This window comes from Sturnus vulgaris, chromosome 16 (genome assembly GCF_052056855.1).
Source record: "Sturnus vulgaris isolate bStuVul1 chromosome 16, bStuVul1.hap1, whole genome shotgun sequence".
Classification (NCBI taxonomy): domain Eukaryota; kingdom Metazoa; phylum Chordata; class Aves; order Passeriformes; family Sturnidae; genus Sturnus; species Sturnus vulgaris.
This window is the reverse complement of record NC_142258.1, coordinates 6681758-6697954: the sequence shown is the minus strand read 5'-3', so window position 1 is coordinate 6697954 and position 16197 is coordinate 6681758.

Sequence of the window (16197 nt, the reverse complement as noted above, 5' to 3'; positions counted from 1 at the left end):
TCTTTAAAACCAGGCAGAGCTGGGACTCCTAAAAGCAATATCAGTGATCCCAACCAGCCAAGAGCCTGGGAGCTGTAACTGGCCAGGTCTGCAGGTGGCTGCTTGGCTGTGAATGCTCTTCAGTCTCTATTGCACCATCCTCTCTGTACATCCTTGCTGCATTGGCTGTTGGCTGACAACAAGTTGAGCATTTGGTGTATTTAAATCCAGTTATATTTTTGTCAAAGACAAGTTGTTTTCCTATGTGCCTGGCCACTAGGAAATGTAGTCTCATGTGTTTTGAGTTTGCTTGAAGGCTCCAGCTCCATACTTGCTGTCTGTAGGTGAGGGGAGGAGGATCACATCTGCCTCTGGGGTCCTCTGTGCATGGGAGACAACTCCTGGATCCAGGCAGCTTTTGCCTGGGCTGCACTTGCTCACTGAACTGCTGGTTTAGGTCTCAGAAATGCAGGGAGGACAGCAAAGCTCTACCCTCATTTTTACACACATTTTCCCAGTGAGTGAATACATGGGACTGCCAGGGAGAAGCTGATTCTGTTTTACTTTAGAAACCTGATTTCCCTCAGGCCTTTCCCAAAGGTGAAAAGCAGGTCAGTAGTGAAGCTGCTGTGTTGTATTAGGTATTTAAAGCTGGCACTTTCTCAATCAGGGTAATGGTTGTTCTATGACCATGCTGCTGTAACTATAGGTTAGATTTATTTCTTTCTTAATGGCACCTGACTCTGTAAAGATCCTTCATCCAGCTGATTTTAGTTATCCAGGTTGGGAGGCAAGATCAGCCTTCTTTTATTGCATCATCCTGAATGCTTCTAGAAGTGCAGAAACCCTAAAAAGAGACACTGGTCTGGCTGAGGCATCTGCCACAGATGATGATCCCTTGATGCTGCTTAGAAATCTGAGGCAAGACACAGCAAGGGCCCTGCTGATGGAGAGAGTCAGGCACTGCCAAGCTCCTCCAGAAATGAAAGGTCTCTCTTGGTAGCCAGGGAATCGGGGTGGGGGTTGAAGGTGATGTGGGATTTTTTCCAGAGGCCTTTCACCAAAAGGTCTCTGGATCCTTTTTTCCCCTTCACAAAGAGAAAGTTGGACCTTGATAATGTTCATGGTTAGCTGTGATGCTTAAATAATACATGAGTTTTTCAGAGCTAAAAATCCTCTGGAAAGAATTGAATTAATTGCCCCCCTGGCTATAGCTGTTTCTAAAAGACTGTGCTTAGAAAAGTATAAATTTGCACAAGGAGTTCAAGGAGCCATTTCTTTCTCCACAGGAGGGCTGGGCTGATGTTTTGGCGAAGCTTGAAATACAGAAGCTCCCTGATGGCTTGGTGCCAGCGGGAGAAATTGTTTTGTTTATGAAGGATGCTTTGGTGTTTCACCTGCACTGGCTCCCAGGCAGCTCAGCTCGTGGCACTGCTGCTCCCAGGGGCTCCTGGCACGGGAAGGATGCTGAGCCTTTGTGGTACCCACTGGTTCCCTCGCTGCCCCTCAGCCTGTCCTGAGTCTCAGGGGCAGAGCTGACCTCACACAGGGCTGGCTGGACTGGGTGTGATTCCCTCCTGTGCTAAAAGGAGTCTGCAAGAGGCTGGCCCTGGTGTTCACGTCACCAAGCTGCTCCCAGCAGCAGTTCTGGAGTGCTTTTTAAGAATAAGTACTGAGAAAAGTAAAAATGGCTATTTCTTAGGAGGATTTCAGTGGTTTTTGGGGTACTAGATGCTCTTTTACATTTTGTCTTTGAGAACACTTAAACCAGCTGATGAGTAACTTTAAATCCTTAGTTTCTGTAACGGAGTTCATCACCTGGGCTTATCTCCCCCACTGGAGATTGCTTTGCTGACCTCAGCAGGTGAAAGGAAACCTCTTTAAAGGGCAACCTCATTTATTAAAAACAGGATGTTAAAACTTCTGGGTAACTACAGCAGCTAAGCAGGGGATTTATAACTTTCCTTTTGTTAAAATTTTTTATTTTACTTGGTGTTGGCTGTTGATTTGCAGTGGGAAACCTGATGTGCTGTCCTGCTGTGCTTCCAGAATGGCTGTTTTTCCTGTATCAAGCAGCAACTGGTTTTCCTCCCACTTCAGAGGGCACAGAGCAGGCAGCTGCCTCCTCCCTGGTGCACAGCTCAGAAAAGATTGCCCTGTGCAGCTTTATTCTCCCTCTGCAGCTGAAAAAAGGGTCTGGGAGAAGGGATCTGCACTGACTTTTAATTTTATGTGAGATTACCCTGCAAGAGGTATTTGTGCCTGACAAAACAAGACAGACCTAGATTTGCTTTCCAGGGATGGTGTAGCTCACAGGAATGAGCTGTGTTTTAGGCCAGGGTTTCTTTTTTCCCCCCTTTTTTTATGGTAAATGATAAACAGTTGATAAACACCTATAATAAAATAGAGATATACATGGGCAAATCATCCTTTTTTCCATTAAAGAAAGCTGTTACTTACTGTGTAGAGAGGACATATCCTCCTAAGAGATCAAATTATTTATGGCAGTGCACTAATTAGCTTTTTCAAGGCTTCTAAGGTCTTGCAGATACTTCTAGCTCCAGGGATAACTGCAGTAGGTAAATACCTCTCTGCACCAAGGATAATTTCATGTAACTGGCCAACAGCTGTCAGTATGGCCTTTGGACTCCTGGGGGCTCTGGTCAAGTGGGACCCTGGTGCCTACAAGGCTTTGCAAGGGACTGGTCACCACTGGCTGGTTGGGTCGCTATGGAGGCCACAGATAATTCAGGAGCATCCCAGAGCTGGTTTGGCTCCCGTTTTCACTTGTGCTGCCATATTAATTCTGAGGCTGTACCAGCACTCTCACCTGCCCATCCTCACTCTCAGTTTGGTCTTGGAGAAGAGCAAATCCAGCTCCCTCCTCACGTCCATCAGCAGCTCCAGGCTCTGTTCAAAACTATTTGTCATTGTTCAAATATGCTGCTATGGTTACTCAGGCACCACTGACTGCACAGGTCAGCTTGGAAAAGCTTTAGACAAAGTATTTGGGACAAAATGTAGCTCTTGCTTGTCAATTTAAGACCTGGCACATCAGTTTGAACTCACTACATGGGGGATAATGTCTTTCTTTTTTCCCTACAGTTAGGATTTGGAAAAAACATTAAAAAAATATTGCCTTGATGTGAGCCCAAGCAATGACAGTGGCTCCTGATGAAAATAGCAGCCGGCCTATTTGTCCTGGGAGCTGCCCGAAGGCAGGCAGGGCTCTGTGTCACAAGTGGAAGGAGGATGCACAAAGCCTGGGGAGGAGCAAAGGCTCCTGAGCTGTGCTGGGCAGAGCCCGGGGGGGATGGCTGCAAACAGCCCTGGGGACGGGAAGGGATGGGAGGTGGCTCTGGGACCTCAGGCTGCCCTCTGGGGTCAGCTGCTCACTCCTGGAGACTGGGATTGGCATTTTCAGGAGGATGATCTGTTGAGGGCTGTAGCCATGATTTTACTCTTCCAATCCTGTCCATTGGCACGAGGTGTTGTTTAGGTCCCAGAAATTCAGTGACATCTGTACTTCATCCACGGGCAGAGTTTGAAAAAAGTGACTGTAGAGAGACTTCAGAGATGTGTAGTGGTGCCCTCACTAGGCTGTGCCCTTTAATGTCTTTCTGATTACTTTATGAGAACTGAATGTGCCTGATTTTCTTTTTCTGATTACACTGAAGACAAAATTTCCATAGACTTGAATGGAAGAAGAACAGGAAACTGAGACAAGTCTGAACATGCTGGTAAAAATGAAACAAAAAAATCTGGTGTGACTTTAAAGCTATTTTTAAGAACACAAGCTGGAGCGGGTTACTCTGAATCACTGGAGTCTGTTATGCCTTTTTTTCTTTTACTTTTCTTTTTTTTTTTTTTTTTTTGTATTTTCACACTGTACTTTTAAGGACACAGTGAGAAGGCAAGATTTTAGAGATGGGTTACATGTGTTAAAAGGGGAAATGTGCTCATTTTCTGAGCACAATAAATATTACTGCCAAATGAGCAGGTCCCTTTTCTGATAAGGCAAAAAAAAATTGTAGATAAGAATTTATATCAAGTCATTTCAGAAAACAAGAGAAGGTGGAGGATTTATTGCTTTAATTGAAATATTAGCTTTGCTGTCTTCCTTGAATGTTTATGTGTGAAATTGGGTGCTGCTTGGCATTTGCAGGCTAAATCCTGGCCAACATCTTTGGTGGATGTGTTGTGTTAGGCATTGTCTCCTTCATTTTCTCCCATCTTGCACCAGCCTTTGGGGAATGTTTCTGGCAGCTGAGGGTGGGGATTGAAAACAAAATAATTTACCTCCACTGTCATAGGTAATAGCAGAATCTTGCTAACTTCTCTTGGCTTGTGTCCTGGTTTTCCATTCAGTGCTCTGGTTTAAAGCTTTTGGTCATTCATATATTTGTTTGTCCATTGAAGGTTCAAATTTCAATGGTGTTCACTGAGCTAAGAAGCAGCAGTTCTCTCGATGCAGTTATTCTTCCCTGCTCATGGTAGCAGACTTCTTGCACTTGAAAGACAGGAAGAGTTGAAACAGCATAAACCATTTGAGGGGAGAAGGGGAAGGAAACTGTGACCATGGCAGTATGTGAGGTGAGGGGAAAGCTGTGTCTGAATTCAGCAGTGCATGTTGGAAATAACGTTTGTTGTGTTTGCTGTAGATATGGAAAGAGCCATCTTCTACCTGGACTTTGATAAAAAGTTAGATTTGTATTTTGGGAGGCTGGACTCCACCAGCTGGCTTCAAACACTTCTTATTCCCATTCCCCTGTCCTGTGAGGGGTGTATCAAAAGCCTTTTTGTTACTGGAAAGACAATAATTCATTTTTCCAGATGCAGACAGGACTGCTCTGGAGCAACCTGAATTAAATGCCAAGGTGGAAGAGTGTTGCTGTAGAAACCCATGCCAGACCTGCAACTGGGTCTTGTGTGCTTCTGGGGATATGTTACTGATAAAGACTCTCCAGCTATTTCTATTTTTCAGTGATATTGAGAAATGATTCTTCGAAGCTGCTTTTTAGTAGATGTATGCTACAGTTCAGAAAGGCAGGGAACTGTATGATGGGATGATCAGGAGTCTCCTGTAACTCTGGGAACCATCCATGGCTTTAGAGGACTTTGGATTTAGTGTCTCTGTTCACTGCAGCAATAAACAATGTGCTGCATCCCAGGGTTTTTTACCTTCCAGTGAGGACTTGCTGATGTGGGAAGAACTCCCAGGAAACTTCCATAGCACTGCCTTCTCCTTTCTGCTGAGCATACAAGGCTGTTGATGACAATTGTTTATAATTGTGGCTCTTGAAGAGCTGGCAGAGATGACTTGATCCTAAAACGTTGCTGTGGCATTTCCTCAGCATCCCTTTGCTACCTCTGCATCTTCTTGGATTAGCAATGCTGTTGTAAGAGTGCACAGCACAAATCCAGATACGTGAGCTCTCTGTTATTTGTGTCCTCTGAGCAGCATTTCAGACTTTATTAAAACTTTTGTGTATGCATTTTGGCTTTGAAAAATACAAATTCAAAACAAAAGCCCATAAATCTTTGTTTAATCAAAGTATACCTCTAAGAACAGTGTACATGGATATTGTATAACAAGTAGAGTGAATTCCAAATAGGACTTTGAAAATCCATCTGGAGCAGAAAATCAAGACTGATGGGAGATTTTTAGAGAGCCTTGCTTGCTTCCTGGAAAAATTCACTGTATTGTGTTGCATTATCAATGCTTAAGTGACAACTGCTAGTTGATTCAATTAAGAGCTATGCTAAGGGACCCTGTATTTGCTAAAGTATAGTTTATGCCTGAAGTTGTGAATGTTGCTGCCTCACTGAAACTGCATTGGTTTCAGTGACTAAGACTCGCCTGTTGACAGCCTTGTCAGCTGAAAGCATTAGAAAATAATGAAATTACACTCTGGGCCTTGCCCCAGATGGGAATTGATGTAATATTTTAGACCTCAAAAAGGATGAGAGTGTAACAGAACAACATGGCAACATCAAGATTTATTAGTGCTGCTTTGGTCTTGGCTTTGGGTCATCTCCTGTCTGCAGAATTCCTGTTGATGTTCCATCTGGATTTATATAGAAATTGATGGTAGAGTAAAGCTCTCTGATCCTATCAGTTCACATTTGCATCACTTTCTGTTCTGGATGTGCTGTGAAGGGCTGGAAAGCACCACTTGTTAAAGTAGTTAGCAAGCAAGCAGAGGAGAATGCAAGGTCAATTTAGCACTTGCAGAATTTAAATTATTTTCTGAATTGGAAGGGTAGGGGAAGGAAATCAAAGCCTGTGTCTCTGAGTTCAGCTGTGTTTCTGAAACAGGCCCTTAAGAGATAAAAGTACTTGAATAGAGCCATTAAACTCTTGTTTATCTTATATTTTGCTGCCATAATTGTTGCAGAGGTCATATTTAAATGCATGCAATTTAGTTTTGATGTCTGTGTTCCTCTAAACACACAGAGTTGCTGAGAAAAAAGAAACTTCATTGTGACTATCAATTGCTACTGAGAACAAGTGGATGAAGTCTCCAAATCTTAGTCTAACAGCTCCTTGGGATAGACAATCCAAAGGATTTTGTGTCCCCTGAAAGACTTGGTTACCACAACACTTCCTAGTGGTATGAAAATCAGGACACTGGTACCTATTTACAGGTTTTTCCTGCCCTCCCTATTCAAGCTGCTTGTGTCATTACAGTCTTTAATCACTGCAGGTGCTAAGAGCTAAAACTAAGGGGGAGCTGCACTAAAACAGCAGGAAGGAGAGTCAGGGAGAGTCCTGGAGCAGGACATGCTCAAGACCTGGGCGTTCAATCCATCCCAGAATGGAGATTTTGGGTGCAGATCACATAAATTAACTCCCAAACAGGGGCATGTGTGCTTTGGGCATCCTCTCCATCCTCTATACCTGCTGGCTGCCTTGCCCAGGTGTCCTTTAGAGGGTGTCCCCCCCTTCCCTCTGGCTACTGACAGGACAAACAGGCTCATACAGCTACAGGGAGCTCTTAGCTCCCTTTAATCAGATGCTCCACCAAAAAACCTGGCATTCAGGTCATGCACTGCTCCATTCAGCTTCAAGCTGAATTAATTTGCATTATCTTCTGTTACTTTTGGACTAAGACAAACTGTTTATGTGTGTTCTGGGTCACTGATGCAAACAGAGTATTATTGTGGGTCTGAATCAACATTGCAGCACGACCATCAGCAGTCCTGCTCTCCTTGTGGGTACCAATTTATTCTCTAGATGAAGCTGTAGTGAGTGAAGGCTCATTCACCAGGAAAGGTGATTGAATGCAACTGCAGCAGGTTGATTAAGCTGGACAAAAAGAAACACTCATGTGTCACTCAGCACGCTCTGCTACATGAAACAAGGGGATTAGATATGGTGAATTTCTAGTAATGAAAGCAGGCAATCGGGTTTGTCATAAAATCAGCTTAAAAGAGCTTTCTAGATTCCAGAGAGAACTAAAATAACTTGACCTACCTTGGTCCTCTAATCTTTAAATGCTGCTTAACATCTGCCCATAAGTACTTGGCAATAATATTTATTATGGAATTTTTAACAACAGACACCATAATGTGTCAAAATTGATAATGCAGAGGGGTGCATCGTGGAGGAAAAGACATCATTTCACAGGGGTTAAAAATGAAATGGAAATATTTGACTTTGGTGAAAAAAAATCTTCAGAAGAAAGTTACAGCTACAAAAATCTTAGTGAGGTCACCAGCCTGGCCCAAGCACCTTTCTCGTCCCCTGCAGGTGGTTAGCACAGAACCAGTTCTGCCTTAGGGACCTGAAATGGTAATGGGGAGTTGTAGAAACTCTCCTTAAGGGGTAGAAAAGACAGATATGCAGAAGATGCCTTTCAGATTTGAGATGTTATTTGGAAACTGCTTTCTTCTCCCAGGACTGGCATTTCTGGCTATGTTATTAACTTTGGAGATACAGAAGGTACCTAATGTTAGATGGACGGATTTGAGCCATTACAGGGAGAGGAAAGAGTTTGAAATTCCTTATTGCACACTTTGTATTCTTGAAAATTGTAGGACAGGAATTTGAGAACTCTTTATTTCCTTATAATAACAGTCACCAAAAAAAAAAAAAAAAAAAGCAAAGGACAATTCTTGGCTTAAAACATCTTCCAAGTAAAAAGCTGTGTAGACCCTCAGGTCTCAGTTATTTCTCTACCGTGCCTTCAATCTGCTCTGTCAAATGGATTCCCTAGAAAATGGTCTGAAGATGTCAGCAGGTGCTGCATCCACTTTTCCCATTGCAGTGCATCCCAGTCAGTTCTCCCAGGCTCAGACCATCGGTCTTTTTGTGCTAATTTGATTTTGGTGGTTTCAGGTTTCACTTGCTGGTCCTTGTCAGGCTCCTTCCTTCCTTGCCAGCCAGCTGTGGCCATCTTCTGCTGTGGCAGGAAGGACTAAGAACATTGTGAGTTATTTTTTGCACTGAACACTTTTGTGCCTGTTTTTCTTTGCTATCATGAGTCTTTCCACAGCATTGGGTCTGAAGCAGGAATTGGTTATTGCCAATCCCTTATAGTGAAGTCAAATATCATCTGCACTCCCAGGCATTGTTCTTGGATTCATTTATTCAGGGATGATATTAGACAGCTTTGCCACTGGGGATGCCTAACAAATTGCTGGTTCTTTTTGTTGTCCAAATCCTTTATTCACTCTGCTTTCTAGGATGCAGTTTTTCATGCTGAATTCTTCTTGTTCCTAGACATAGAGCTTTATGTCTTGTCTCTATGGGATCCTACTTTGTTGGAAAGAGCCCAAACTTTTAAGCCATCCAGGCCACTCTGTTGGCCTCTTTCCATCCTAATTTACTGCTGTGTTGTCCTTTGTACAGACTGTAAGTTCTCTGCTTGTAGAATAAATGTTTATTTCTGTATTGAGAGTGGTGAGTGAATCCATGTGGAACACCCAGTTGTTTGCTGATGCTTCCCTGTAGACATCTGCTTTTGAAGATCTGTCACTTACCCCACCCTTACTTCCTTTAATATGCACTTTTAATTGAAACAACGAAGTGGTACGATAAATATCTTAAAATCGAAATCCCAATAGCCTTCAGCTGTCTAGTTTGTGTGTGGTCTTTCCTCCCAGCAATTCCTCTAGAGCTGATCACTTTTACTTTCTCTCTCTTTTTTTTTTTTGCTCCCCTTTTATTTAGGGGTTGGATCTCAGGCTGTTCAATACAGTGTATACTGTTCCCCTACAAACAGGTAGTTCTTGACATTAACATTCTGCTGAGACTTCTGCAGCAAGCTCAGCTGTCAGCACTGAACTCCTCTGTAATATGCCTCTGAACTTTTCTACCCATTTTTTTTAAACTTTCGTGATGTACATGTTAACTTTGTCTTTCATGGCAGCTGAAATAGAAGGGCTGGTAAATGGCCCCATCCTAATTGAGTGAAACACTTCAGCATGTCCTGATCTGTAGAACCGGACTGGAGGTTGGTATTTTGTTATAGTAAATGCATAATTATCAAGGCAGGAGGTTTTGTGTTTTTCTTTTGCTTGTTTGCTTTATGTTTTTTCTTTCTCCATGAACTGCAGCAGTTCTCTTTCCCTCCTCAGGGGGAGAAGATTATTTTTCCTGGAAGGACCAGTCTGAATTTTTGCTGTGCAAAGCAATGCAAATTCTACATAGAGTAGCAATTTTGCAGAGTACCTGCACTGAGGAAAACTTGTGTTTTTCTGCTACACAATATGTAGTGACTGGTTGCTGTCCCTCACTCCAAAGGCAACTCTGTTAATATGCTATTGTGTGCAATTATTTAAAAAATAAAAAGTAAGGATTCATTAATAATAATAAGCCTGGGTATGATTTTCTTCTGTGTGTGCCTTTATTTGTGAGGTCTTGGATTTTCTACAAATCTCATTTATGGGAGAGAGAAAGTGATGGGCTTGTGTTCTCTGTGCTGGTCTAAATCAGTTGGGCTCTTCTGTCCAAACTAAGAGCCTCACATTTGGTCCACAGGCAGTTCTTGCATCCTTCCTGCCTGCCAGGCCTCTCCAGGGCTGCTACAAGCCAGGATTTACCATCCTGGGGGGAAGACAGAGACATGTTTGGGGAGGGAAGCACCAGATGGAAGCTACCCTGTGCCTTGGAATGCCATTGAATACATGCATTCCTAGGTTTTACAGGAAAACACCTAACAAGTCACTTACTTTGAAGCTGTTCTATCTCCATTGATGTGCTCACAGAAGTGTTACTTTGTCCTTCTTGTTGTGAGCCTTTCTTTCTTTGCTTTATCTCTGTGCACAGCATGTCTTGTTGTTACTTTTAAGTTGCTCTAAACTCTAAATCAATAAACCCATTAGGAAGAAAAAAGGGGTCTAATAGCAATAAGTACAATTGCAGAGTTAATCAGATCATTTTTATTCGAGTTGTAGACTTTGTTTCCCAAAGATGTTGTAGCTCTGCAAAATCAATAAGGGCACAATAAGTAGGTTTATTTCTTGGGTATCAGCAGTATAAGGGTGGGGGCTGGATGCCTGGAGGGAACCAAGGGATTTTGCAGCCTGTGAAGACAGTAGCTGTGGGAAAGAACTGTTGCTGTCATGGAATCAAATAACAGAAAGCAGTGTATATTTTGGGCACCCAAATGTCTGGGAAATGTCTGGGGGAGGCAAAGATCCAGGAATTTCTCCCTTCTTAGTCCATCCCCACCAATTTCACAAACAAAATGTGTCTAAAATAACACTGCATTTTAAATATAACATTTTGAGTTGGTAGCTACTTGTTTTAGAGTGTAAAACCCACCTGATTTTACAAACATTCCTCAGAAGAGATAGATGACGTTTTTCTACCTCCTCTTTCCAATTTAATTTCTAAATGTGGTCCTTACTGCTGATCTCTGCTAGTTTTATGCTACACAGCTACAAAGACTTCAGTGGAGATGCACCTGATGGGTCTGTACAATGAAATTTAGTCTTTCCTAAACCAGACTTTGCAAAACTTTTTTTGAGTGGAGCTGAGCCCTCTCCTCCACAACCATTTCCCTGTAAGTAGCTACTGAACACAACAAAACTGGAGCCACAGAAAAGATGGGCCTTGTTGTTTCATTATTGTTAAATATGACCCCTGCTGTGCTATGGCATACCCAGTGCCCAGCACTGCTGTATCTTGATAATTTCTCAGTGATCCTTTAAACTGAACCCAGCTGTACATCCCACAGATTAGTGTGCTGCTTTCTACTTGCCCTGTACATTAAGCAGTAGGTCATGGAACTGGGCCTTAAATATTTAGTATGCTTGTGTTTGCTAATAAACACTTTTTAGGAGAAATCATGTTTCATGTTGGCACCCTAATACTCAAGTGCAGCTGGCTGAGAATTTATTTCCCTGTGGCTCAGGGTGGCCTGTCCTGTTTGGAGATGTGGCTGCAGCACAGACTGAGGCTGGGAGAACTGGGGTGCTGGCACAGGTGATGCTGTGCTGTGGGTGCTGCAGAGGGACAGAGGCTCTGTGCATCAGGAAGGGGATGGGCAGAGCTTGCCAAGAGCTGAATTTGCTGTGTTCCAGCACCTGGGAGCTCATAAACTGCTCCTTGACCTGTGCCTGCATTCCCAGCCAGCCTTCAGGCACTGGGAAACTCACACATCCCCCAGTGAGAACCCAGCTTCCCTTTGATGGGTCTAGGTCCTAAAATTACCTCTTTGTTTCATCAGGTTTTGACTGAGATCTTCATTAGCATGGTTCTGAAAGCTGCTATTGTCTTGGGCTGTCAAATTGTTTGGGTTTTTTTAATATAACTAATTTCCTCTTGAACCTTATCAGAGTTTAAATTATTATTATGCTGTCCTTGCCAGCTGGTGTTTCTGAATTTAATGGTTTGCTTGAACATCCCAGGCCTGATTTTGCTGCAGGTAAATTACCTTACAGTGAAATGTAGCAGCAGTGAGCTGTGCTGTTCTGTGCACACACTGCCACTGGTCATGTAAGGGAAGCATCAGAAAGAGCATGGTTAAGAATAAATGCAGTGGTCATAATGTGAAGCTTGGAAAGTTTGGAGTGGTTATAAGATAAAAGGAGTTTCAGTGAGATATACACTTCTTTGAAATTGACTTTAAAAAATTGACATTTCCCAGAAAAATAAGAATCTGTATATGATAGATGGTCTACTTGCAAGAAGACTTAGGGCTCAATGGATTTCCTTTTGTTCAAGTCTTTACTGTTTGCTCAATTTGAACTCTAAACTAAACTTTAAGCATCTAGAAGGATTCTTTTCTTGATATGAGTACTATGACCTGCACCATTGTGAGGAGTGGAAGGTGAGTCCAAATCTTAAAAAGCTCTTTGTGGTGACAGTTCTGACTTTCAACCACACTATTGCTTATAGTTTTATAAGTTTCTATTTTCAGTTTATTTACCACCTGCTCCTAAGGTTCGTATGAAATATGCTAAGACAAACACAAATCCAAACAGCCAGCTCTTGCACATTCCCAGAACGTGATCTGAAAAGAAATGCTGCAAAAAAGTGAGACACAGTTTACAACTATTACTGCTGAATAACTAATATAATAAATAATATAAATTATATAACTGTATGACTTATAAATTATAATAACTACATAAACATAGTATATAAAAAGACATATATTTTGTCCATGTGTGCAGGTATATATTTACAGACACATATACTTTTATCATCCCTTTGACAGTTTATCCCTCAGCTGACCAAAAAGTCAAGGTGGAGACTTTGGTCAAATTTAGCAAAAAGTTTCTGAAGTTAAAAAACTGCTGTGATTAAAATGAAAAACTATTGCTGTTATACCACAGCTCAAGGCTATACAATAAAATGTGCATCTCCTTAGATTCAGTAAGGTTACATTATAATGGCTTAACCCTATTGTTGCATAAAATTATCATAAAATTTTCAAAATATGAAGGTTTCTCCTCAGCAGAGGAAAGGCTGCATGTATTTAGATAATAATATTGGAAAGATAGAAAATAAGAGTAGAAAATGAGCCAGACTGTAAATACCAAAGAAATTGCTGGCCTCTGTGGCCATTGTCTCAGAAGTGGGTGCAATTTTGAAGGAGGATAAACTGACTGCTTTAAATGGACTTTGAACATGTATGGGTTTATTTTTTTTTAAACTTTCTGATTCCTTGTGATTATTTTTTTCCCTCTGAAAAATAGTTTTAATGTGCATACAAACACTGTATGTATGTCTGTCTTGTATGAACAGGTTTAATACATATATAAGTGTTTGTGTGCACACAGACATGTACATGATTCCCCACGTGTGGGAAGAGGGAGCGACTGAAACCAAGGTTCAGGATCTGCTTTAAGGCGCTGTGGCAGAGCAAACCCACCCACAGAGCTGGGGCTAAACTTCACAGCAATGTTTCCAGGAGCCCTGGCCTTCCCTGTGGTGGCTTATCCAGGACTGCATGGACTTGGTGTGTGTGTGAATTTGTCCTGTGGACACCACAGACTCTTTTACATCATTTCAGCTGAACAGCTGCAGCTGTGCCTGTGCTCTACAGGCACCATAATGTATAGAATGAATAATATATACATTCCTGAAGGAAGAGCACTGACTGGGAGAAGATTCAAACTGAATTTTGGGAGCAAAAGAGTGAATCCTTGGCTGGATCACATTTTTCCTGAAGCTCTTTGAGGCAGTCAGGTGGTGGAACAGAGCAAGGGATGTGTCCCAATGTGATACTTTAGAGGAATATTTAATGTGGATCATGCCCCCCATCACTTCAAGCATATGGATGTGTGTAGGGAAAGGAGGGTTAATCTTGTCTGGTATAAATTAGTAAGAGCTGTGCAAAAAGAACTTTTCAAAGACTTGCTTGCTAAATAAATTACCGGTCATGTTTTATTTAAAATGCTCGTGCTGCCAGCAGAGAACATAGCAAACAAGCACACTTTCAATTAAAGGAACAGCTAGGATTTTCCTTCTGGCACCCCTGTGACTTCTTGCACTTGTTCAGTTTTATTGCATGTCACAAACAACTGAGCAAATCCCATCACACACGTGGTCCACGTGCCATGGCACGATCCAGCTGTTCATCCCCTTTCCCTGGCAAATGCCCTTTGGGTAGAGCAGAGCTGGCAGCCCCAGCTAACCCCATTTCGTGGGGTCTATCATGTAGGAGCCAGCATCACCCCCTTGGGCTGTGCCTCATGCTCTGAGTTGCCCCAAATCCGGAGTTGGTGGCTGTGGCCAGGGCTGGGGCTGCTCCTGTGCCCACCCCCGTGCTGCAGGAGCTGGGGGTGGATTGGTGCCAAGCTGCACACTGGCAGGGGGTGGGTATGGAGGATTTACATTTCTAACAGGACAGATGTTTTGCTTTCTTTTCTCCCAAGCATCTGCTCACATGCTCTATTTTGGGAAGTGGTGAACAGTACTTTAAGGGCAAGGCTGAGGTTACAGGAGGTTGTCATCAGAGGTCGTCGTGGGATTTCTGGCTGGTCTTGGTTTAAGACTAATGGAGGAAACGTGTGGAGAAGATGTTTTCTACTTCAAGGATGCTTGAACATTTCTGGAAAATTTTTCAGCTGCAGGACAACCTGTAGCACCCTTCTGTATCCCTGGAGGTACAAACCTGTCCTTTAGCTGATGGTCAGGCTTTAGTTTCAGAGATGAACTCTGTCACAGGAGAGCATTTGTTCATTTCTGTGTCAGGTTTTTCTTCCTCAGCTCCTCTCATGAGACATGCAAGGGGCTCATTGCCATCAGCACTGGGAAGTGTCTGTGCAGTTTTCAGTAGGTTAAATATAGATTAGGTCTTTGCTGCCTTTACCTTGAGCATAACATTGATCAGTTCACGTCACAACTTCTCTCTGAAAAATCAAATAAAAGGGCTTGTTGAAATGGCTGGAGGGCAGTGGATGGTGTACAGGAATTTCTTAGGAGATGTGATGTAGCTGATGATGTATTTCTTTGTGCCTAAGATGCTTTTTTGAAAGAAATATCTCCAAAGGAAGGACAGGAGTCTGAGAACCTCTCCTGAGCAAAATGAGCAGCATTTTCCAAATTTGTAAGACTGCATTTGGCACTGATAAAGAATGCCTGAGTAAAAGATTAATATCTGGGGCAAAAAATTCATAGTTCTGAACATTTGGTAGGATATTGACACCTTCAAGGCTTTTAGCACTAAATGCAATGGAAAGAAAGGCACCAGTCTGTGAGCACTTTGAGATGAACAATTGCTATGCTTGAGCCTTTCTTGAGGTGAAAAACAACATATCAGTGGAAACCAGCAAGTTCTAGATTTATCCCTCCTGTGGGTGTGGAAGGTAGGATCCAGCACAATGCACATTATTACCCTAAAACACCAAATCTGACCCTCAGAATGCTGATACTATCTGTAACTTCAGCAAACCTAGAGATATTGTAGGGCACGTTTTAATTGCACATGTTGAACCAAATCAGAAGCACATACCCTTGAATTCCCCCTGGATTTTCCTCCCAGCCTGATCATGTTCTGTTGATGAGCTATGTAGAGCAGATCTTTGAACTTCATTCCTGCCTGTGCCGCTGAGCACTTCCCTGGGAGCTGGCTCCTACTCGGGTTCATCTGCCTTAGAGATGGAATTAAGTGCTGTTCCACAGGACCATGTGATGAGGAAAAAGTGTTCTTTGTGATCAATCTCTCTTATTATGAATACCTGAAGGTGCCTTTTATAATTGTACCAGGGATAATGTTAACAGCAGTTTACAAGTGCTGTGTATGTATTTTACAGCATCAAAATCGGAAAGGGATGTTGGATACAATCATTGTCTGCAGGGTAGGGTGTAGCTGTCTCCTGCTCACTTGTTCAATTAAGCAATCAAACACGGAGTTACTATTTTTGCACCCTGCACAGAACAGTTTGGACTAAATTCTGTAATTTTTTAGCCTGCCAACTTTCAATGTAATCTATCAGAATAAAAGAAGTGTCGATCTTCTTCCTGTGGAAAGAATCCCAGAGAGGCTGCTGTAGCAGCTCTGGGATATCTGTGGCACAGTAGCACCTAAAGCTTATTCCTCATGCCCTGTGCTGAGAGCAGTTCTGTGCTGAAGGAGTTTCAAGACACAAAGTTGCTCTTTTGCCTCTTGTGTTGGGAAGTTGTTTCATCGTGATCAAATTCAGCCCTTCCATTGTCTCAGCAATGAAAGAACCCAAGTTAAGAGTATATTGATGGAAGTCATTCTCCTGGATTTGAAACCCTCCCAAAGTTGTTATCATAAGCCTTTTGTTTCCAAA